We start from the raw sequence: 23077 nt of genomic DNA on the forward strand, positions 1-23077 counted from the left end.
TCAGAGCCCAGACACCCCATATACTTCTCCAAAAGCAATTCTGTAATTTAATTGTCTCTTATTATTTTAACTATATCAAAAGGCACTGAATCTAAAGAACTTTACTTAAAGATTAAATACTGGGGCCTGTAGCATTGAAATCATAGGAAAAGTCAGGTGATATTGAATGCAGGGCAAAGGTAATATATAATAAATGTGCATATGTGTATATATGTGTATGTATATGTGTATATATATGCAGGTGCTTCCTCTTGTATTTCTCCTTACTAGGGAGAGGTCCTGAGACAATTATTTTTTCTCTCTTAGTATTATTTTTCTCAGCAAAAGAACTGTCAGTCACGCTAAAGGGAACTTTGGGAATTGGAAGATCAGATCATTTTATGAGACCTTCTCACCACAGATAAACTTCCTCCTTAATGATCCATTCAACCCCCTGGATTCACCGGTCACTTCTAGGACAACTCCCAAGTCTCGAACACAAAGCCTAATCACTCTCACGATTCCCTGACCCTAACTCCTCAGTACCATTGACGCTCCATATTCGTCTTGGTCTGCAGTCGTTTTCCAGTCCCCAGCTCAGTGCCCGCACATGTGCAGTAACAATTTGTTGCGTGCATCAATAAATGGGTGCCCTAGTTTGCATTCAACCCTAGACGTGCTACTACCAGCGCTTTGATTCCGTGGGTCATTGTCTCCTAAATCAGCCATTTTCTGACAGTTGGCCTCAGTGCTAACCACCTTTGCCAGGTAAGCATGTGACACAGTGCTGAGCTGGAGGAGCTTCCGACATCTCCTATTGGATTGGAGCCTCCTGTGATCCCTCAGGTGCTGGCCCCAGGGCGCTCAGCTCGGAGCTGATTGCCAACTTGCCCTGGGATCTGGGCACTCCTATCTGTTTCCTATCTAGCAAGCACCACCTTTTGTCTACATTTTCCTCAATTTAGCAAATAAACTTGTCGTTGTAGACAGCCGGAAAACCTCAAAGGTGATAAACTGCAGAAATCTGATTAGAACACCAAAAATTACATTAAAATCCTCTGAGTAAAAAAATGACATTCGGCCAAAAGGAAAGAAATAGACACTGGAGAGCTGAACATGGAATTTAAAAATTACTAATTTATAACACCAAAAATATTTGTTTCCGTAATTTCCCGACTCCTATCTTGGGGTGGAGAACATTATTTTTCCTCCAGATAATTTCCCCCTGAGAGCTTGCACTTGGCAGTCAGGGCAGTTATAATCCTCTGGCTGGTAAGAACTGCTGAACAAAAGGTTTCATTAAATCCTATTTTCTGGAAGCACAGAGGCTAGTTAGCTGCTAGTCACCACTCCTCTACTTCACTCCTGGCAGTGGTATTACCAGGTGAAGCAGGTGTGGGTTCAGCTCACTCCCAATTCCAAGTGGGAAAAAGTTTTCCTGGCCTATCCTTAGGTTTTTCTTTTATTGGTAAAATGTATTTAGAAAAAAAAATTATAGGTAAAATGCTGTTTAATAAGACCTAGATTTGAGAAGTACTAGAGAGTAATTTCATGTTTTAAGCAGCTTCTCTCACTCTCCTTATATTTGCATTTATTTTATATTCATATTTATACTTATATTTATATACACATACATGTCTCTTCTACATGTGTACATGTGTGTATGTATACACACACATAAACATATATATAATTACATTTCAGTCTCCTAGATGCTCCAGAAGCAGAAAATGTTTAGTCTAATTAAACTCAGGAAGATTTGGAGAGCCACACATCCCAGTGGTCTGATTAATAGAAGGAAGCCATTTGGGTCCATTCTGAACTGCAGCCACATCCATGGAGGGAGCTGTCTCCAGGAGCCAGTGTGGTAAGAATGGTGGTGAAGCAGAAACAGCTAAAGCTGGTTCTCCCTGCAAACATGGCTCCTTCACCTGCACACATGGGGCTCTAGGCTACTCCCACAGAGCAAAGCACTCCCACTAGGCAGATGCGATTTCATTTCTAGTTTACACTCTTATCAACATGAATGAACATACAGGGCCAAGCTCCTGGTGTCAGGATGACATTTATTCATTTATTCATTTATTAAGTCAATCAACACACTTCAACTGAATTTAAATTTTTAAAAAAGAACACTCAGTTAAATAGAGATAAATGAGACACAGTTCCTGCCTCAGCTCACAGTCCCTCCAAGAGATGGACAGGTGGGGCCAGAACAGGCTGATGTAACAGGTGAGCCCAGGACTAGAGGCCGAGCACAGACATGACAGATGTGCCTGGTGTGCTTCACAGAGGACAGGATGCTTGAACGAAGGTGACCTGCATGGAGATTCCCAATGGGAACAGACTCCGAAGAAGCAGGATTCACACAGAAAGGCAACTTTGGCTATCACAAGAGAAAACACAGGCTTTATAGGTTGTGTCTTAATAACAACAAAGCACACTTAAGCATGGCTTTTAGACTATTTATTACTGTACCAGATTATATTCTCAACCTGACAATAGTATCTCGCATATTGTAGACCCCTCTGCAATGTGACCTTGGCCATCTCCCATTCAGAGGGGGAGTCCGTGTCCCTTGAACGTGGCTGGGCTCCGTGACTGTTTTCACCAGCAGAATTCCATGGGAGTAACACTGAGATTATTCTGTGCATCAGCCTTCACTGGCTTGGCTGCTTTTACTTTTTGTCTCTTGAAAGCCAGCCCCCATCGAAGAAGTGCACCCACCCTGAGACTACTATGCTATTTTTAAAAAAGCCATGTGGCGAGGCCCCGGAGGGTGAGATGCCGCAGGTAGAGAGAAGAGAGTGAGGGAGAGAGGAGGGGGAGACAACAGCCACCACCTCCCGGGGGCACAGAGGTACCAGGCACACGGGTGAAGACGCCACCTCGGGAAGCCTCTTCCAGCCCCCCCGACCTCAGGCGGATCAGAGGTGAACTGCCCAGACAAGCCCTTCCTGAATGCCTGGCCCACAAAACTGTCAGCAGAATAAAACAATTGGTTTCAGACATTAAGTTTCAGGACAGTTTGTGCAGCAAAACGCTTACCAAACAAAACCTGGGGGACCTACGATGGGCCTAGGATGCTAAGGGAAATAGGCTCCTCACAGGACATAGGATGGCATCTTGTGAGCCCGTAAATATGGAAAGAGAAGAGAAACCTTAGTCCTTCTGTGCTCTCCTATTTCGTGGAGGCTTCCATTCCATTTCTGGAACTAATCTCCTCCCCTCTCTGTAGGTCAAAGGCAAACAATCTAGCAATTCATAATATTCCCTCCTAACGCTTGAAAAGATCTGCGGAAGCTACGGAAGCTTCCAGGCTGTCATCTTCCTGGGGCCCAACCCGTAAGTGAGGAGCTGTTTAAGCCTTAGCCTGTCAAATAAGGGAAAGAGCACTTTTGTCTATTTTTCATCTTTGCTGTGAACTCCAAAGGTGTCCTCACACCGAGATGAATAGAGACTTAGGCCTTCATCACTCATGTGACCTAGGAGCCTGATTACCTGCTCAGAAGGCTTTCAAAGTCGCCCAGAGAACAAAGTAATATTTCATGGCCCTGTAGGGAAAGAGTTACTCAAGTTTTTATGTAGTTAATACGATAGGGGAAAAAATCTGCTCAGGGCATTGAGCTGTACCCGAAGCAGCGTGTATTTTAGTCTTAGGAACAGCAGCATAGGCTAGAATCCCTCTCTCTGTGACTATGGGTCCACACCTCCCACCGAAGACTGGGGAGCCCCCCAGAGCTTTCCAATGCAATTAGCTCACCCGATGCCTTATGAATGCAGTCAGGTACAGTGACTAGCTCGGCCCTGTTTCTCCCCTGCCCCCATCTGGTCCCCCACCCCATAGCTTGGAGTCCTGGATTCATGGACTCTGATTTCATTCCAGTTGGAAATTAGCAAATGGCCAGACTGACCAAGAAACTTGTCATCAGGCGGGACCTTTGTGAAGCGGCTCTCTAATTAGCCATTTCATATTTTTGTTATTTCTTTTGCAATTCATGTTGAAAATATGTTCCGTGGATGCCAGCCTGCTAGGATGCAAGGAGCCCTTGTCACTCAGCAGCAATCCAGTGAAATAATAAATAACTCCATCAGTTCTTCCCCCGAGGCCATGTGGCCGGGCTCCCCACTCCAGTCACAATATGGGGGGCCTGCAGTGGTCACCGTGAGCAAAAATTTAAAAAGGCATCTTTGCCTTGTGCAGAGGGAGGAGGACTGTGGGTGTGCCTCCCAGATCTGAGGTCACCTGGGGACTGGGTGTAAAAGGCTGCTGTCTCTGACGTGCTTTATCACCAGCAGCGTATCTCTTGAGTGAAATTTCAGGAATGGAGGTTCCTAAGGGAAAGATGCCATTTCATCGGCTAAGCCAGATCAGCTGGAACTGGGAGGCGACAGCTTACATCTGCAGGACAGCTTGGACCAGGACCTTGTGTTCTGTGAGCTTTTAGGTGGGGTCCACTTGCAGGCTTCTGGCCAAGATTTCGGCCGGGTCCTGGGTCCTAGCCCCACCCTGGCCCACGTTCATCGCCCTTACCGAGCCTCTCAGGACAGAAACAGTAACTTCCCCTAGGAGGCTCACCCTTCCTCCGCCTTAGAAAAACAGTAGAGAACTGTCAAAAAAATGACACTCGGAGAAAGTGATTGTTCGGGCAACACTGAGCTACGGTCATGGTGTGCACGACACTAAGCCAAATGTGCCTTACGTACCAGGCTTGTCGCCGAGAGATGGTGGTGGCAGAAAGCAGCAAGGCAGAGAGAGTTCCCTAAACCCCAACCCACCGCTCAGAAGGCTGCATTTTCATTTAGGACCCAGGGTTTTAACTCAGCCTATAACTGGAGACATCAAAGAAATAAGAAAATTCCTTGGCAGCATTAAGATCCCTGTTCACTCAGGGACACGCAGAATCACTCCTCTTTCCAGAACCTTCTGTACCTCATGAACAGAGATGTTGATTAGAGAGTCCCACTTCCCTTTCATTTGTACCCTCCCTCGATCCCCAGGGAGTGGGTCTTGGAGGCTTTTTACTGCACTGATTTCTCAATAATGTCAGTCTCTGGGTGAATGACAGGGAGACGGCCACAGGAGAAATGCATTGAGCGTGGCAGGAAGTGAGCAGAAAGGGAGAGCCGGGAACAGCAGTTCTGCTCATCCTTCAAGGCCCCGTGGGAGGAGGTAAAGGAAGAGGCAGGCAGGGGAGTGTCCTAGCCGTTCGTTTCTCTGTGTGCGTGGAGCAACGCGGCCCGCAGAGTAGTGATGCCATCACGAGGGGCCTCAGGGTTGTTTGCGTGGTTTTTAAACTGGTCCTTTCTGGGGGAGAGATGAACAACAAAGTCACTGTTGTTAAATTGTATTTCATACCAAAAATCAAAAACAAGCGCTGAAAACAACATAAATGTTTAGTTGTAGAAAGTTAAGTTAATGCCGATTTATTAATCTGGTTTAATACTCTAAAGCCTTTTAAAATGATGGCTTCCGTATTTCTCCATCTCAAAAGATGCTCACGATACACTGTTCAGTGAAAAATTAGATGAGACTGTGTAGTTTTAAGGCATATTTTGGTTTTTAAAAGGGGCATGTACACCCATAGAAAAATATCTGGACAAATTCGTGTCTAAATAGCCTACATGTCGAAATGGTAGCGGGGCTGATCTCCCAGTGCCGGGCGGAATTACAGGGGATGTTCATGTCATACCCCAAGGAGGAGGCTTCCTGGGTCCCCAGTTCTTACCCCCTTTCCCTGCTGCTTCATCTCCTTGTGCCCCCTTCCCATCTGACACGCACACACACGCACACACACATGCATGCACACATGCACACGCACACACTCACACAGCATTGTGGTGGCTGGAAATTCATCAAAGTATAGCAATCGTAATAAAAATGAAGACATTCACCGCACTTCAGTCTAAGAATGGGCTGAACTAATGCACTTGAAAAGTCTAGATTCAGACCTCTGGCTCCAGCACATGCTTTATTGTGTGAAGTCAGAGGTCTGTCACCTACGAAACACAGAGCACTGACTCATTACTTAGGAAATAACTACTCCCATCTTGATTCCAGATTGAAACATAAACAATCGAAGAAAAATGTAGCCCTTCTTGAATTAAAGAATCATAAATAGGAAAGGAGGAACAAAAAGTCCCTTTCAAGCCTGAGTCTTATTTTTTACTTTTGTTGTTAACTAGTAATGTCCAAATTAACAGCTAAACGTTAGAGGACAGTTAATCCAAAAACTCTGAATACTGAACATATTTTTACATTTTAATTTTGTTTAAAAGTATTACTATTTCTTGTGTGCTTCTTTCATTTATTTTTAAATTTTTCACGTAAGCAAGTCAAGGAATTCCAGCATAAACTCTCATCTCCCCGAAACGCTTCATTAGGTTAAAATACCCTTTCTTTGTATTTTAGTTCACTTTTTTCTTGGATAGGGGGAAAGAAAGGGTAAGATTCTGACATAAGAGAAAGGCAGGATTTCACAGATGCATAAGGTTTTAAAAATAAAGAATAAAGAATATTCAATCTGACCATTAAAAAAAAATGTACGTGCGAGGGGTTTTCTAGACTCTACCTTTCCACACCTAATAACTCACCCTTCAAGCTTCCAGGCTTGTACTTATGAAGGTTGGGAGCGACTTTTTCCCCAATTATTTAAAAGTCTTCATTGTCGTTACTTCCTCTGAAACAGACTACCTCTTTCATTAGGAATATTTATGGGAAATAATATATTTGTACAGTTGAAAGCATCACCTGTTTTGCTAAGTCAGTTCTTGTCTAAATGCAAATAGACTGTTAGAGGGTTTACGCGAGAACACTTGCTAATGGAAAGTACTAATCAAAACTTTTCTGCAGCAGTAAATGTTTATATTTTTTAACCACTGGATTCCAATTAAATGTATTCAATATAGCAAGCTTTGATTAAAAAAATTTTAAAAGAGATTATGTACACAGCACTGTGGAAAACAAGGCAGGTTAGGTATGCGGGCACTTGTACGTTCTTAATAGAAGTCTTTACCTGAAGGTAAAACCCAATAAAGTGTACCCTATAATGTGCTATGGACTCTATGTTGATTTACCTGGGTTACCCCGTCAGCAGAAATCAACTTTACCAGGTACAAACTATGCTTATATATTTAGTGCATATAAAATGCATATAAAAGATCCTTTTTTCTTTTTATAAAGAAGTACTGAATTTCATTGGGGCACATTTTTTCTTTAAAAAGTTCTTTGTTAACCATGGGATATACTGATTGCAAATAAAGGAAGTTATGGCACTGTGCTGATGTTTATAAAGGAAAGCAAAATCCTTAATACGAGCCTACAGATTCAATGAAAAAAAACACTAGCATAAATAGGAGGTTTGGCTTTAGTCAAATATACATTCGCCACATCTTTCAAAGAATCTCCTTGCTTTCGCTTATATATAAATATTTTCCTAAATGACTCAAAAAGAGATGTTATTTTATTTAATTGAAGTCTCTGAGAAGAGGTCTGAGAATAGATGGCAAAAAAAAAAAAATTATTTGAGTTTCTTTTGGGGGGGAAAAATCCCAATTTTTCCTCACTGGAGAATATTGAAACACATCTTTGCACATTTCCCGTAAAACGTTCAGCCCTTTCAGAGGTGGGATTCTTTCCCCCACATTTAAGTTTCAGGATTAGCTGCAGTCTTTAAGAAAATATTTAATTCTCTTTGCTCTGTGACTTAATGAATCCAGGTTGAGTTTCTTTCGGAAACATAAGAAGCTTCTTGACAACTGAGAGGTCTCCCAGACGCTCGCTCCTGTCAGAGTTTTCCCAAACCACACATGCGCCGAGGCCGCTCGGTGCCCGCGCCCGACAAGGGAAGAAGACCAGGGCCTCCCTCCCTGACCCCGGTTACGTCTGAGTGAGAAATTGTTTATCGCTCAGTCTCACTGAGTGTTTCAATGTCCCTATTGTGCGAATCGGGAGCGCAGCAGCCATTCCTTGTCATTTCCGCCCGTCCCATCTACTCTACTGTCCTTGTGACCCACCTTTGAGTACTGAATAAAGCCGTGCCCGTTATATTTTATTTATTTATTTTTTTTCTAATCTTTAACCGAAGATATGTTTTCCATTGCTTTTCAGAGAGAGTAGAAGGGAGAGAGAGAGAGAGAATAGAAGTAGGGGGGGAGGGAGAGAGAGATCGATGTGAGAGAGGTACAAGCTCTTGGCCAGAATCGAACCCTGGATCCTTCAGTACGCAGGCCACACTCTAACCACTGAGCCAAGCCGGCTGGGGCCTGTTATGATTTTTAATAATGCCATTGCATTAAAGCCTTTGTGGGAGTCCTCTAGTGATTTTTCTTTCCCTCAAAATCTATATTGCTTTTAAAAGCATTTCATTAAGACTCTGCATTTTTAAGGAAAGGGGAGAAAGGAGAGATGGGTGACATTAGTCAACTGCGACAAACATCATTTTTAATCCATAGATTAAAAAAGGAAAGACCGGCCTCTTTGCTCTGGGCCCTGACATTTGGGGGGTAGGGCTGCTGATGAGAGGCGCTGCTAAGTGAGGGAGACACGCAGACCGGGCCTGCAAACTCGGCCGCTGCCCTGATGCAAAACCGAGGCCCCTCTCCTGCGTCCTGGCCGGGTCTGTGCGCACCCACGGGGAACTGACGCCAGGTGACTTCCTCCCGGGGCAGCAGGCCTGCCCACATCCTGGGCACTGAGACAAGTGTGCCTACGGTTTTCAGGTATAGGAGGTGAGCGCTGATAGCATGGACGTACCCGCGGTGGTCCCTCCTTGCACGTCCTGGGGTGCCACCTCCCTCCCCAGCACACGCCCCCTCCCACCCTCTAGGAAAGAAAGCGAACCCACTAGCCCTTTGCTCCCGGGAGTCCCGTCTGCCCATCCCTGAAGCGCGCACATAAGGGTGGCAGCCTTGGTAGGTGTCCTGGGGAAGGAGAGGTGTCCACGCCCCTAGGGGGGCCGGGGTCGCTGCCCCAGAGTCGCCGTCGCAGCACCTGCTTGGCTCCGTCTGGAGCCGAGGCGTTTTCCTCAGCTCGGCCGCCCTCTGGCGCCGCTATGGAGAAATTCACCCGGCGCAGGGACCGTGCAGGAAAAGACAAAGCAGAAGTCCGGCCCTGCGGCTTTGACCCTGAAAGAAGCAAGGTGGGCTGCCGGGCCTGGAGGTCTGTCACCTCCCGGAAGCACTGGGCTGTCTCTTCCTCAGCGTGTCAGGGTTATAGAACCTACTCTCTTATTTGGGCTTCAGTACCTGCTGCAAAGTTAGGTGGGTGAATGAGAGGCACTGGCTGTAATGGCTTGTGAAGCTCTCGCACGTGCATAGCCAGCTCTGCAGGGCAACTTTGGACACCCCAAACCTGGACCCAAAGCCAGCTTCAGGGAATGGTTTGTTGTGGGTGCTGGTGGCACGCTTGGAGCTACACAAAGGTGCAGTAGAAGGTGGGGCCAATGAGAGCCAGACAGCAGTCTTCGCCTCGAGGGCCCTTCATCTATCGCCACTAAAGGTAAAACGCTCACGTATCCCACTGCCAAGCATCCTGAGTCATCCGCCCCCACAGTGCATTTTCTTTTCACTTATTGTTTCTATATATGGCAAAGGGGTGACACTTACTGATTATGGATCAGAACTGGAGAATGTTGGCAAAAGCAAACTCAATCAGGCTGGGAACAAGGAGACTCCTCTCTAGATTCACCAGCAGGACCACTGGTCCTTGGCCAAACCAGAAAGCCCAATAAAAGACCTCATCCCTCTCCAGCAACTTCTACCCTTGCCTCAGGGCTCAAGCCTAGTCCATAATGGCAGAAACCCAGTGCATTTCAATTCAACAAACGTTTAATGAGTTCCTTCCATGCTATAAGCCCACCCTCTGTAATCTGGTGACCCCAAAAGAGCTTTTGTAGATACCCTTGGCCTGCAAATGGATTGCTGTATTTAGTGATAACTTTCATGGGCATCCTATTGACTTCTGCACGGTTCTTAGCCTTTGGGGTCATTTTCTACTTGATATGCATCTCATCCCTTGGGCTCAGTAAGAGCTCTTTCCTGATTTTGCCTCCTGTTGGCCTGCTGTTTCTTCTCGGCTCCCTTGCAATAATGACCTTCTCATGGTTACAAAGCAGGTGTATTCAAGGGCTCGGTGTTAGTTGCCCAGTTGTCTGAATCCATTCCCTCTGCCAGCACTTGCCAGAGGGAAGTAAGTAAAGAGATGGGTAAATACTTGTTGAACAGTTTTATGCAGGGATGGTTCATAACCACTAGGCCTGCGGACCATTCTTCACATTCGAATGCAGTCTCATCACTCTGCCTGGTTGATGTACGATGCTTTCAGAGGCATTTGATTCTAATAGGTTATTCCTGTTCTCCAGAACTGTTACCTTTAAGTGGTTCCCTACGTTGACTTCACATTGGAATCTACTGGGGAGATATCAGAATGCTAATATCCCGATTCTGCCCCAAGCAATTCATGTCTAAGGGGTGAGATACCTTCTAGGTGTTGGGTTGTTGAAAGTTCCCAGCTACTCACAATGCTCAGGGAGCTGAGAATCTCTATTGCCTCCTCCGGGGCATATTGGCATCAGCAGCGTCATTGCCAGCACTAGCCATGGGCGAGCACTGCTATATGCCATTGGTGCACATTTCCTACTTCTCACCACATCCTAAGTATTTTTATTAACCTTATTTCACAGATGAGAGACTGACACTCAGAGGGCTCAAGTAACTTTGCCCAAAGTCAAACAGCCCCAGGGCCCTGCTGTTCTCACCGCTCCACCAGTTCCTACATGAGTCCCATCCCTTCATTGGGCTAAGGCTCCTACAAAGCCCAGGATTAATGCAATTTCAAATATCCCTAAAGAAAGTCATGGAAGCCTGGCTTTACCAGTGCTCTCTAAACCCCTGAGCGTTACCTGCCAACCCTGCTTCCTTCTTTGAGTCATTTGCTGAAACTTGCCATAGACTCCTTGCTTGAGCAGCTGCCAGAGACTCCAAAAGGTGGAGTCCCTGCCTCTGCCCACCGCACCCTCGAGTACGGGAATTATCCCTCTCAAGGACATTCTTTAGCTCTCAGTTCCTTCTCCCTCCCTCCCTCCCTCCCTCCCTCCCTCCCTCCCTCCCTCCCTCCCTCCCTCCCTCCCTCCCTCCCTCCCTCCCTCTCTTGCTGGACTGCTTTTTCCACTGCTCTCTGTCTCTTGCTCTCCATAGACAGAGTTGGCATGGGACCATGACACCAAAATTCAGAAGACTTAACCACTGCAGATCCTGCTACTGCCTCTTTGCTCTCCTTCTGCTCTATATTTATAAGTAAGTGTGGGAGGAAAATGCACACCAGTATTCACTCTCTGTATGATGTCTCTATGGGTATAATAATGCACATGCTTTCAACACTAGTGTCCCGGCAGCAGGATTTCACTGCAGGAGAAACCAGCGTATGTCACCTTGGAATCATACAGTTTGAAGGGATCGTGGCGATCACCTAGTCCGGGGGTGCTGCTATAACAAAGAGAGCTCAGAATTGAAATATGTAACGTGGCCTCAGTGGAGGGTGAGGACACGGATGTCAAATTTTAGGAGAGTGGTACTCCGTGCTTTGCAGTCTATTGCCTGCAGTAACAATAATGTAGGCTCCGGGGGAAGAGGTCATTGTAGACTACGTGTGATAAGTTGTTAGAAGAAAGAGCTGAGTCAAGAAAGAATTGACTGGCTTGCAAGCAGAAAAGAAAGGAAATACACTCCAGAAATTTGAAGCCTGATAAAGTTGGTCAAGGGACCACCTCTTGATTCCAAATAGTACTGAAAAAACATTTGAACAACAAAGATCCAAAGCAACTGGGGGTGGGGGACATAAGACGAACAGTGTGGTGCTCAGTGAAAGCTTTCAGCTGGATAAAAAGACTCAGGGTAAGCTCCCATGAAAGGAGTAGTTTTCCCACCAAAGCAGACAGCACCATGACATGGAGACATGGAGCACCAGAGAGGTGAAAACACAAGGAAATAAAGATTAGATCCTGTCTCTAAATTTGAATTAGGGGTGTGGTTGCAGGCTCAGAGAATTGACTGGAAGCAGAGAGATGAGAAAGCTGTTGTTGGTTTGAAAGAGCCTATTTGAGACTTAATATTTTACCAGCAGGAAATGGGCTGAGCACGCCATGCACCCCTCTAGAAGGGCGTGTTCCCCGGCACTCACTTCATATTTGACCAAGGAAAATAATGAAAAAGGAAGCAACTTCCAGAGGTGGAACCAAAGGCCGTGGAGAGCCCCAGACCCTGTTATTGACCAGAGACTTCTGTGCGTCTCACAATCTTCTTTTCCCAAAGAGAGTGCATTTTGTGGTCGCCCTGTCCCTGTGTCTCTCTAGTACATTGGATGTGGGGAGAAAAGGGTAGATAACGTCTCATTTTAGTTCCCAGGTCTCTGAACCATGGTGACCTTCATCCTGACCTGATGCAGATGCCACATATGGCACATCCCCTGGATGCTGGACTTAGAGCTGGATGCAGGACTAGATGGCAATTTAAGTCATTCCCCCTGGAGAGGTGTTAGCTGTTTTATGCGTGTTCAAGGGTGGACTGCTGCAGAGACATGTCCACTCACCGAAGAGTCATTTTCTCCCCATATTGCAAGCTCCTTGCAATTAGTCAGTCTTATGGGCAGTGCTGGCTAATGGGCTGTGATCAGAAAGTGTTTGCCACCTCTGAGTCAAAGCATTTGGCATCAGGCTGTGAGCTGCCACCTCTCTCTTCGCCTGCTGTGAGACCAGGAAGCCATTCTTTGGGATGGCGGCATCATAATATCAAAACAGCCAAGACTGATGAATTGCCACGTGGAGAGGAGGTGCCCGAGAGAGAGACCCAGCCTGCCCCGGAGTTTGTGTACAGACACACCTTTGTTGTAGTAAGCACTAAGGTGTTGAGGCTATTTGTCACTGCAGCCTCACCTAGCCTCACCTGTCTAACACAACGGCTTTGACTTCTGGTATGTCATTCTGTTGTAAGGCCACATGATGTAAGGCCCAGGGACCTGTGGCCGACCACCTCATCAATCTCACCGGAGAGAGAGACTCAGGAATGGGCTGACTCTGGAGTACCACTCAAAAAATCATTAACCAGGCAACAGGAATTGATTTCATTACTACCGAGGCCCAACACATAAATACTGGTGTATGAGGCCTCCTTCATTCACTCACTCTGTGATATTTATTGAGCTTCTACTATGTGCCAAACATTTACAGGTGCCAGGGATACAGTGCCCAAGGCAGATGGGCTTCTCTGGCCCCGTGAGCTGACATTCTAGTTGGGAATAAGGGAACAAAAAAAAATAAGCATTTCTGAGAGTAACTGCTAGTAGGAAAGCAACTGGGGCAACGTGGTAGAGAGTGAGAGGACGGTCAGGGAGGAGCTCTGTGGGAAGGTGACAGTTAAGCTGAGACCCTAATAACAGGAACCAGCCATGCAAAGGCCTGGTGATGGAACTTCAGACAGAGGGAGCAGTAGCTGCAGAGCCCTGAGGTGGACGTGGTGGGTTTGAGTTTTGAGTTTGATAGAAGCCTGGTTGGGCTGGAATGTCGTGAGGGATACAGAGATTAAAATCGGAGAAGTAGCTGGGGGATCATGGAGGGCCTTTTAAGCCATCACAAGGTGGTTGGGTTTTATCTTAAGGGCAATGGGAAGCCGTTGGATGATTCTAAGGAGGGAAGTTATAAGATTTGACTGCAGACTGATTCATAGGGAGCTGTGGCAGCATCTTAGATCAGAAAAGATGGGGCTTCGACGGAGGTGGAAGATCACGGGTATATGTTGGAGAAACAACCTTCGCATACGGTGTGGATGTTGCGAATGAGAACAACAGAAAGGAATCGAGAGCAGCTAGGATTTCAGCTTGAGTGGCTGAAGAGCAGTGCCATTTACAGAGATGGGAAGGCTTGGAGAAGCCTGGGCCGGGGGCCTCGGGGAGGGCGCATGTCAAGGGTTCTCAGTTATAGACACCACCAGACATTCAAGTGACTGTAGGAGAGAAGCAGGTGGACTTTCAGGGTAAGGTTTGGCCTGGAGATATAAATTTGGGTCCCATCAGTTTATAAATGTTATTTAGAGTCAGGGAACTGCATGAGCTCACTTAGGGAGAGAGTATAAATACAGACGAGGTCCTAAGACTGGGGTCTGGGACCCAACATCTCTCTGGAGGTCAGGGAGAGGAGGAGCCATCCTTCCAGAACACCGAGACCTTTTCCACTCCCAAGGGCTCCGTGCTTTTTACAAGATGCCCTGAGACATATAGATTTTTCCACATATCTTCGTAATAAATGTTACATCAGAGTCTCCTGTGAGTTTCAAGTCGCCCGTGTCACTGTGGGGAAGCAGCTGTGCAGCCGAGGGTCAGAAAACTCTGAAGCTTTCAACCACTTTGCCACTCACCAGTGAGGTGACAAGAATACGTCAGAGGTCCTGTAGCCTCTCGTCCCTCCTCCGGGACGTGGAAGCCCGATGGCTCCTAGCTGGGCTGCTGTCAGAATTGAAGAAGAGCATGGACGTGTTTGGTACACGCCGCAGCTGCCCTGTCCTCACGGTAGCCACTGGCCATTATTAAAATTAAATCGAATCAAATATTCAGTTCTTCAAGACGATGAAAACACGGTGACCGAATGAAATGCGGGATCCTGGAACAGAAAAAAAAGGATAGCAGTAGAAACACTGGTGACACCGCACAAAGCCTGTAGGTTAGTGAACAGCCTTGTACCGAGGTTGACACACGTCCTGGGGTAATGTCCTTGTTAACATCAGGAGACGCCGGGGGAGGGATATACAGGGACTCTCTGGTCTTGCACAGTGAAAAGTTAAAGAAGGTTCAGTTTCTCAGTCCCAGGAGCCACATTCCATCGCCCATTAGTCACCCCGACAGTCCTGACGTGGACCGTTTCCATCCCAGTAGAAAGTTCCGTTGGACGGCGTTGCCCCGCCACACCCAAGCCAACGGATTATTTTAGACAATGTGACAGGGTTAAGTCAAGAATCTCTAAGGCATCTTTTACACCTAACACTCTATGGGCCCTGGACAAATGCTACTTGGAGGACACGGCTGCTCATCCCAGTAGCCTCCGAGGTGCAGTATTTCAGTGAGCGGGGCTGGGGGTGGCGGCCTGGGCCTGGGCCTGGGCCACGCAGCCTCGCGGCTCACGCCAGGGGCACAGGAGGCATCCTACTTTCTGCTAGCTTTTAGACATGCCTCCGAATTTTAAAAAGTGAAACAACTCAGGTCAGACTCCACAAGGTTTAGGAAACTCTCCTGACCAGGGAAGTAAGTGACTGTTGCTTTGCGTCCTGTCCATGCCAGTGAGCAGTCAGTAACCATCACCTGCGTCCTAACAAGCTCTTGCCATCCAAAGACATGGAAGACGGAACATGAATATTAACCCATTAATTTCCACTACGGTTGTTGACCTTAAGAAATGCTAATTTCCTATCTGCTATTTATAGAGAAGAAACTAGAGAGTAGGTTATTGTTGAGAAGGAAGGCAATTGGGTGCTTAAATATATATATTTTTTTCAATGAACAAACTGTGAAATTATCCTTGCATCGGTACATGGGTTTGGTTTACATTGAACAATTCTCTTGTGTTTGGAGTGTAATTGCATGGACCTTCCTTGCGTTTGTAAAATATGTAGATAAAATTTATAGTCCGTCTTTCTCCCATACTCCCTTCTACCCCTTCCCTCCCCCATCCTCCCACCCCACTCTTGAACCTGGCCATCAACAATATATTTTTGCATCATGCATTTATTCAACAAACATTTATTAGATACTATGTACTAGGCACAATGCTAGGTGCTGGGGATTTAATGACAAAGCACAAAAAATGAAAGTCTCTGCCACCAGAAAAGTTGTGGTCTGGTGAAGAAGGCAGGAATTAATTTTAAAACACAAATAGATGGAAAATTGCCACTTGATGGCACCTGCCCAGAGAGGTAAGCGTGCTACGTGTGTCATTCATGGAGGATGAATGGTCAGGAAGCTCAGGGAAAACTCCTATGGGGATGTGAAGGCCCTCCCGGGGGGCTGAGGAGCTTTATGGGGTCAAGAAAGACAAGAGGCCAGTGTGGCTGCAAAAGAAGGTAGGGGCAGATCGTGCCAGGCCTGGAAAGTGACATTGAGGACTTGAGCCATTTTTATGATATCTGAAGAGCCATGAGAATCCACGGAATGGTTTTAATGAGTAGGAAGAACCTGAAAAGGAGAGGGTGTGAGAGAGAAACATGATCACACTGTGTAGAAACTCAGGTGGGTCCGGTTTAGACACTGGGATTCATTCTTACAAAAGATACAAAGATAGCCTGGCCGGGCATGGCTTAGTGGCTGAGCGTCGACCTAGGATCCAGGCGATCGGGGTTCGGTTCCCAGTCAGGGCACATGCCTGGCTTGTGGGCTCGATCAATGACTCTCTCATCATTGATGTTTCTGCCTCTCTCTCTCCCCTTCCTTTCCTCTCTCTGAAATCAATAAAGATCTATTTAAAAAAAAAAAAAAAAAGATACAAAGATAAATAAGCCCTGTCTTCAAGGGCCTTAAATCCAAAGAATGTCCCACTTACTACATAAATGAAAACTTACATGGCAGGAGCACCAATGATTCCTGGCCAAAGGCTCAAAAAGAATAAAATTTATTCCCAAAATAGCTTCGTTGAACTATCTTTATGACCACAGTCAGTGGACCCCTGGATCATCCCAAATCAGCCCTTTGAGCCCTACTGTCCTCACAGAGTAAGGAAGCATTTTCTTCCACGATCCGAGTTTGCCCTCTGATCCTAGCACGGCAGATGGGGAAGGAGCTCACCGGCCCTCTCTGCCTCTTGCAGGGGTCAGCTCTGCCCCAGGGGGTTTGTAACGAAAGCCTCTGGGTTCGGTTGATCTGGACAAACCCAGTGGCCAAGTTCACTGCCGGCATTAACGGTAATAAATGAATCTATCGAGTTTACTATGGAAGCACAGGGTGCTTGGCGCCTTCCATGGGAGGGATCTACTCCTCTCTGAACTAGCCTGAGAAAATAAGCTGTGTGACTGTGTGTCAGGCTCATTTAATGGGTGTGTATCTATTCAACTTTGAAGCTATATGGGGCGTAAAAGAGCTCGCCCTTAAGCTCCCCCCGGCGTTGCTGGAACGGACGAGATCAATCCGAAGCCGGCAGCAGGGCCCGAGGGAGGGGAGGCGAACGGAGCGAAGGGGGAAAGGGCCCTCTGCAGGAGCGGCGGTCGAGCAGGGCTTCCCACGGACACGGGATGCAGGCGACAGACAGACGGCTGCTAGGCGGGGGGTGGGGGCTGGGCGAAGAAGGCAAAAGGATGGAAGCGTGCAAACTGGCAGTCACAAAATAGTCCCAGGGACGCGACGTGCAGCACAGGGATACAGGCAATAATATCGTGATAACTCCGCATAGTGCCAGGCGGGCACTAGGCTCACTGGGGGGACCACTTCATAAGGTGTGTAAGCGTCTGGCCACTACGCCGCACCCCTAACACTAATATACAATAACACTGAATGTCAACTGTAACTGAAAAAATCAAAATTAAAAAAATAAGACCTCTCTCAGAGGTGCTTATGGCCTATGCGCCTCTGATTTTATACAGTAAAGACGAGCTGAATGTGGCACTGTGGAAGCATGGAGAAGGGAGACAATACACACTCCCTTTTGGGGGGTGTCTCTCTCTGCCCCCTGAAGTCCTCTCTGCAAACTGAATGTATAAAGAGCGTGGAAACCATAACCCCAACCATCAGCACAGCGCTGTGTGTTTTCCGTGATGTCTGACTTTCTCTTAGTTGCTGCGTAATATTTTCTTCCCCCGACAGCCTTTAATCTGACACCCAGAAACTTTCCCCTGTATTTTCGTCTCCGCTAATGATGTTTCTGCAACTCAAGTATGCTCCCGAAATGGGTTCTCTTCATTCGCAGAGAGAGTGCTGGGTTTGATTTATCTGCAAAACCCCTGGGAGGACTTTTGTGCTTCGATGTCAAAGAAATTCTCTGTCTCCTTCTAAACCATTAATTTTATCATTATGGAAATAGCTCCCATAATTGATAAAACATTGTCAACTGAGTTTGACAGACTATTAAAACACTTCTGAAGATTTGTAATCTCCAGCTCCCGCCTCTTGGGGCTCGCTTACAGCACACACACCCGTATTTATATTCTCTCTTAAATGTCAGTGGGGGAAATCTCTGTGATAAGGTTATTGTAATGCACTCAGACAGTGATCAAGAATCATTTCCCTCCAGTGCCGGCCAAGTCCTGTTATTATTAATACAACAGGGTGAGCCATTCATCTCTCCTAACTCACTGAGAAAGTTGAAGCTTTGCCATAGACCACCCTGTAAAAGGCAGAGCCTGTGGCGAAGTCTGGAGTATCTATTTTTTTTTAATTAAACTTTTTTACTTTGAGATAATTGCAGAATAACATGCATTGGTAAGAAATAATAGAGGCCCCATGTGACCTATACCCAGTTGCCTCCAATAATAACATCTTGCAAAAACTATGGAACAATATTTCAACCAGATGATTGGGGTTGATAGTATTCAGATTTCCTCTGCTTTCCTGGTGCTCATGAATATGTGAGTGTCGTGGATACACAAGTGCATATTTGTGTATCCACTGCCACAATCAAGGTACAGAACAGCTCTGACACCACAAGGATGCCTCATTTTACTCTTTTCAAATCATACGCACCTCCCTCTCTCTCCCTTCACCGTAGGGCATCTACTTTCCTTTGAGTTTTTTTAGCTTTTCTGCATAAGAAGAAGAAATAGAATTCTAAAACTGATTTGTATTCAATGGAAGAACTTGAGCTTTTAGGAAAAGGTGTCCCCAGGTGCAGCCCAGCAGTAGATGCACCCAGACCTTGACTTCGGAACATGGGTCCAGGCCTCAGTCCCCTGCCTGGCTGGCCTCCCGCAGCTACAGCCTCGCACAATGTGAACAATGGCTTTGCATTCGAGGCAACAGCGGGGATAAGAAAAGAGGCATGTGTGTCAGGAAGATTCATATTTTGCAAAATTCCATCTACAGCATTAAATGGAAATGATGAATTTTCAGATAAATCAAGAGGTTGTCCCAATCTCAGGGTTTGTTTGTTGGTTGGTTTGTTTGTTTGTTTGTTGGAAAAGTTATGAGTGATACATCCAAGATGCATGTTTAGCTTCTAATTGGAACTAATATAGTATCACTCTCTGTAATAACCTATTTTATACTTAGATGAATGTGGACCTTGAGAATGTCCAAAATTCTTTTTTTTTTTAAATGTAGAAAGTCAGCTCCAGTCTCTGTCCTTTGCAAGGATATCCACTGCAAGCTGAGATTTAAAAATATATAAACTCCCAGGCTGACACTTCCCATCTGCTACTGTAGGTGGTTTTGCCCATCTGATATAAAATGCCACCAAGTAAGTCTTCAAAGCCAGCCCAATGGCTCAATAAAATATGGTCTTCTTGTCACCCTTAGTGCTTAAATCATTTGTTGTCAAGCTGGGTGGCTTTCAGAGTTGACATTTACTGCTGTTTGCTGCAAAAGAGTTTATAGCCTCAAGGAGAGGGCCAAGACTGCCATTAGCTCTGCCAGCTCCAAGAACAAAGGCCGTGGGTAATTCTTTGTGATTCTCTTGCTGTCCTATAGTTCTTAATACAGATGGCTTTTAAATGATGGATTTTCAACAAGAGGCACTCACAAAATGTTTACCCAGTGGTCCCCATAGCCTCATGCATATACAGACACTCACACCCACACAAGGTAACCTTAAAAGATCCTTCATCTTCTTTTGCCAAAGTGTCCAGGTTAGATCCAACAGGAACAGGCCATCTGTGTACGAGGAATTTATATCAGTGGCAGGAATGGATTTAAAGAACCTTTCAAAGACTCCATCCAACAAAGATGTATCCAGCCCTTTATGTGTTTAGAGCACCATGGCAATTGCTTTGGTGGACACCAAAATGACTTCCTTTCCCTAAAAGAGAAGAAGCTAATATTTATTAGCACTCCCAGGAGCCAAGCTTTTTGCCTTTGTCATTTTATGCTGTCCTTGTGACGACTCCGTGAGGTAGGTACTATGATTTTCCACATCAGGAAATAGGAGTCCTCCCATCTTTAGGGGTTTGCCCAGGTCACACAGCTAGTAAGAGGCAAAGCTGAGCTTCCAGCCAGGTATCTTTGATTCTGAATCCACAGTGCATCCTTTAACTGGTAAGAAAGTGATGCTAGAAGTATAGCAATATGGAAATGCAAGGATACACAAAACTTTAATTCGCAGTGGATTTCAGTAATTGTGTCATGACTAATGTGGACACTGTGGACACTGTGGTAATCTCCTTTCAGGGAAGTGCTTCTTGTTCCCGGCCTGGTTGTACAGGTGACATAGAATCTTCAGCTCTCAGCCCCTTCAGGGGTTGTCCCATTTCCAGAGAGCCACCTTGTCCAAAGTCACACCCTTTCTGAGAAGCCCACATCACCGACTGATTGACGTGGAAGTAAAAGCTTGGCCATCTTATCTCAACTTGGGGGACCTCTTAGGACCATTCTGGCTCCATGTGTGGGCTCAATCTGTTACTGAGGCTTCAGGGAAGCTCCAGCTTTTGTCCCCTCCCTCCCACAGGTGTGGACCCCAAGGACACTCCTTAGTAACCCTCCTGAATGCTAAGCTTTGCCTCAGAGATTGCTGCCCAGAGAACGCAAACCATGACAGCTGGGTAGATCTGAAAGCTCTTCACAGGACACTTAGCGCAGGTCCCAGGCACTGTCACCGACTACACGGGAGAAAACAGGAGGAGCCCTTTCCCTTGATGGCTGGTTTCATCCAGACACTGAGTCTCCGGTGCTGGTAAAATGCGCAACAGGAGGGGGAGAATCTGAACCTGGTCCTTTGGCAAAGGCTCGGAGGTGAAGTTGTGGCTTTTGGAGGAGTGTCCATAGACCTGAAAAAAGGAAGGCGAGTTGGTGGTTCCGAAGGCAGCAACATTTTGATTCTAATGTCCCACTTTTCACTAGACAGAGTTCTGTCTCAGATCTGAGTAGGTGTCCAAAGACGTGACGCTTCAAATGAGAGCGTGCAAGTAAGGCTTTGAGGGCCGTTATTATATTAAGCAGAAAACGAGGAAAAGGCAGTGAAGCTTTACTGTTGCTGGAAAGGAAATATTTTAGAGCCAGGCAGAGGCTCCCCCACACGGAGGGCATTGACCACATTACTGGCCACTAAGAACCCCTTCCCCCGTCCCCAGTGACGTGTGTCCTGTCGATGGTTTCTGCTAATAAAAGGAATGCGTGGTTAAACACCTGTGGAGAAAACCAGGTCAAAGAAATGTAAAGCGTTCCTTATTGCAGAACTTCTCAGAGCCCTGAATATGTAAGTGAGCACGGGAAATCCCCAGGAGGGAGGCTCAGTAAGCAGATAAGAAAACCGGGGCTTAAGAAGTACAAATTGCCACTTTCAACCACAGCCACGGGGACGTGAAGAGCAGCGCAGGGAACGGAGTCAATAATATTGTAATAACCAAGAGCGGTGCCAGGTGGGCACTAGACTCAGTGGAGTGATCAGGCCATAAGGCATGTGATTGTCTAACCACTATGCTGTACACCTGAAGCTCATATAATATTGTGTGTCAACTGTAATCAAAAAATAATTTTTTTTTTTTTAAATAAACCTAGGGCTTACAGCAGGAACTTGCCCAGGATTAAAGAGCTCTTGGGCAGCAAAGCCAGGAATCAAATTCACAAACTCTGATTCAGAGCTCGCAGCGATTACTCTCCTGATGGGGGGGGGGGGGTGACGGCGGTGGGTGGGGGAAAGTGTCATTACTGCCAAGTGGTCCCTGTGGTACTTGATATCTCTTGGAAAACTACAATAATCCTTAGGCCAATGTATCCGTCACCTGGTGACAAACCAACACCCTGTCAACCACTCCAAACTCAGTGACATGCGATAATAAGCAATTATCCTATCACAGCATCTGCAGGTTGGCCGGGCGGCCCTGGTGATCTCATCGGGGCTTGGCTCCAGCCTGTGGGTTCAGATCAGGCCTGGGACCTGGGACGAGCAGGCTGCCACGGGCACCGTCCTCTCGTGGAGCCACATGCCTGCCCCTAGAAAAAGGACAGGGCTCGGCCCCGCATCTCTGGGGGGGTGGACAGTGAAGGCACATGGCGCAAGCTGTGACCGCAGGGAGGAGTGGAGCAGTGGAGCCAGCTAGCTCCCCCGACGTGTGTGTGAAATTCAGCTAGAGAGGGTGTTATAAAAGATTTAGTCTCTCTGTTTAAATCATTCACAGAGCCCTGGCGCCTTGAGTTCAGGTTCAGTCACTGTAGCATGTGACAACAGAAGTTTATTACTCTTATCCCCACTTATTCAGAATCTGCCCAAGCCTGGGCTAAGCAAGGTCTCCACTGACAAGTCCCTCTGTCTTCCCTTTGCCTGGGCTTTGGAACTGTCCTCGAGGCCTCTCTGCTCACACTCCTTGGGGTCCGGCCACGCTCGGGGTCTGCCATCCAAACCCTTCTGCCAGGCCAGTGGGACTCAGGGCCCAAACGGAGGCTGTGACCTTAGGACTGGGTCTGAGCTTGGGTGTTTGCGAGTGTCCCTGAGCCTGCCAGGCCTGCCTGCGCCAGGGGTCCAAGCGTGGGCAGAGAGCAGGGTGAAGGGCAGAAAACCGGGGGCGACAGTGCTGAAAAGGTGAAGGAAGGAGCGTGAGCTTCCTGTGAAAGTTCCGTGGCCTAGTTCTCAGAAAGGGAGGGGACCGTATCTCCAAAAGCAATCAGATTCTTTGATGGCGATGACAGCGGCGATGATGACAAAGAAGAAATATCTGATTCTTGGAAGAGAAGATATTAACATGTATAAACTTTGAAACATAATCTTAAAATGACATCCGTGACCTCCCCACTCAGTGAGAACCTGTGCAGCATAGAGTCAACCTGTCTGCTCCGCCCCCTTCCTGAAGGAAACCAATCTTGCAAGGTCGTGTTTACCCTTCTCTTGCCCTAAAAAATACTAGTGACACCCCCCATGTGCATCGCGACCGAACAGGATGCGACGCTTAGGCCTCCTGGTACCCGAGTTGTATGAAGACCGCACTGTGT

Source organism: Miniopterus natalensis, chromosome 10 (genome assembly GCF_054644295.1).
Source record: "Miniopterus natalensis isolate mMinNat1 chromosome 10, mMinNat1.hap1, whole genome shotgun sequence".
Lineage (NCBI taxonomy): Eukaryota > Metazoa > Chordata > Mammalia > Chiroptera > Miniopteridae > Miniopterus > Miniopterus natalensis.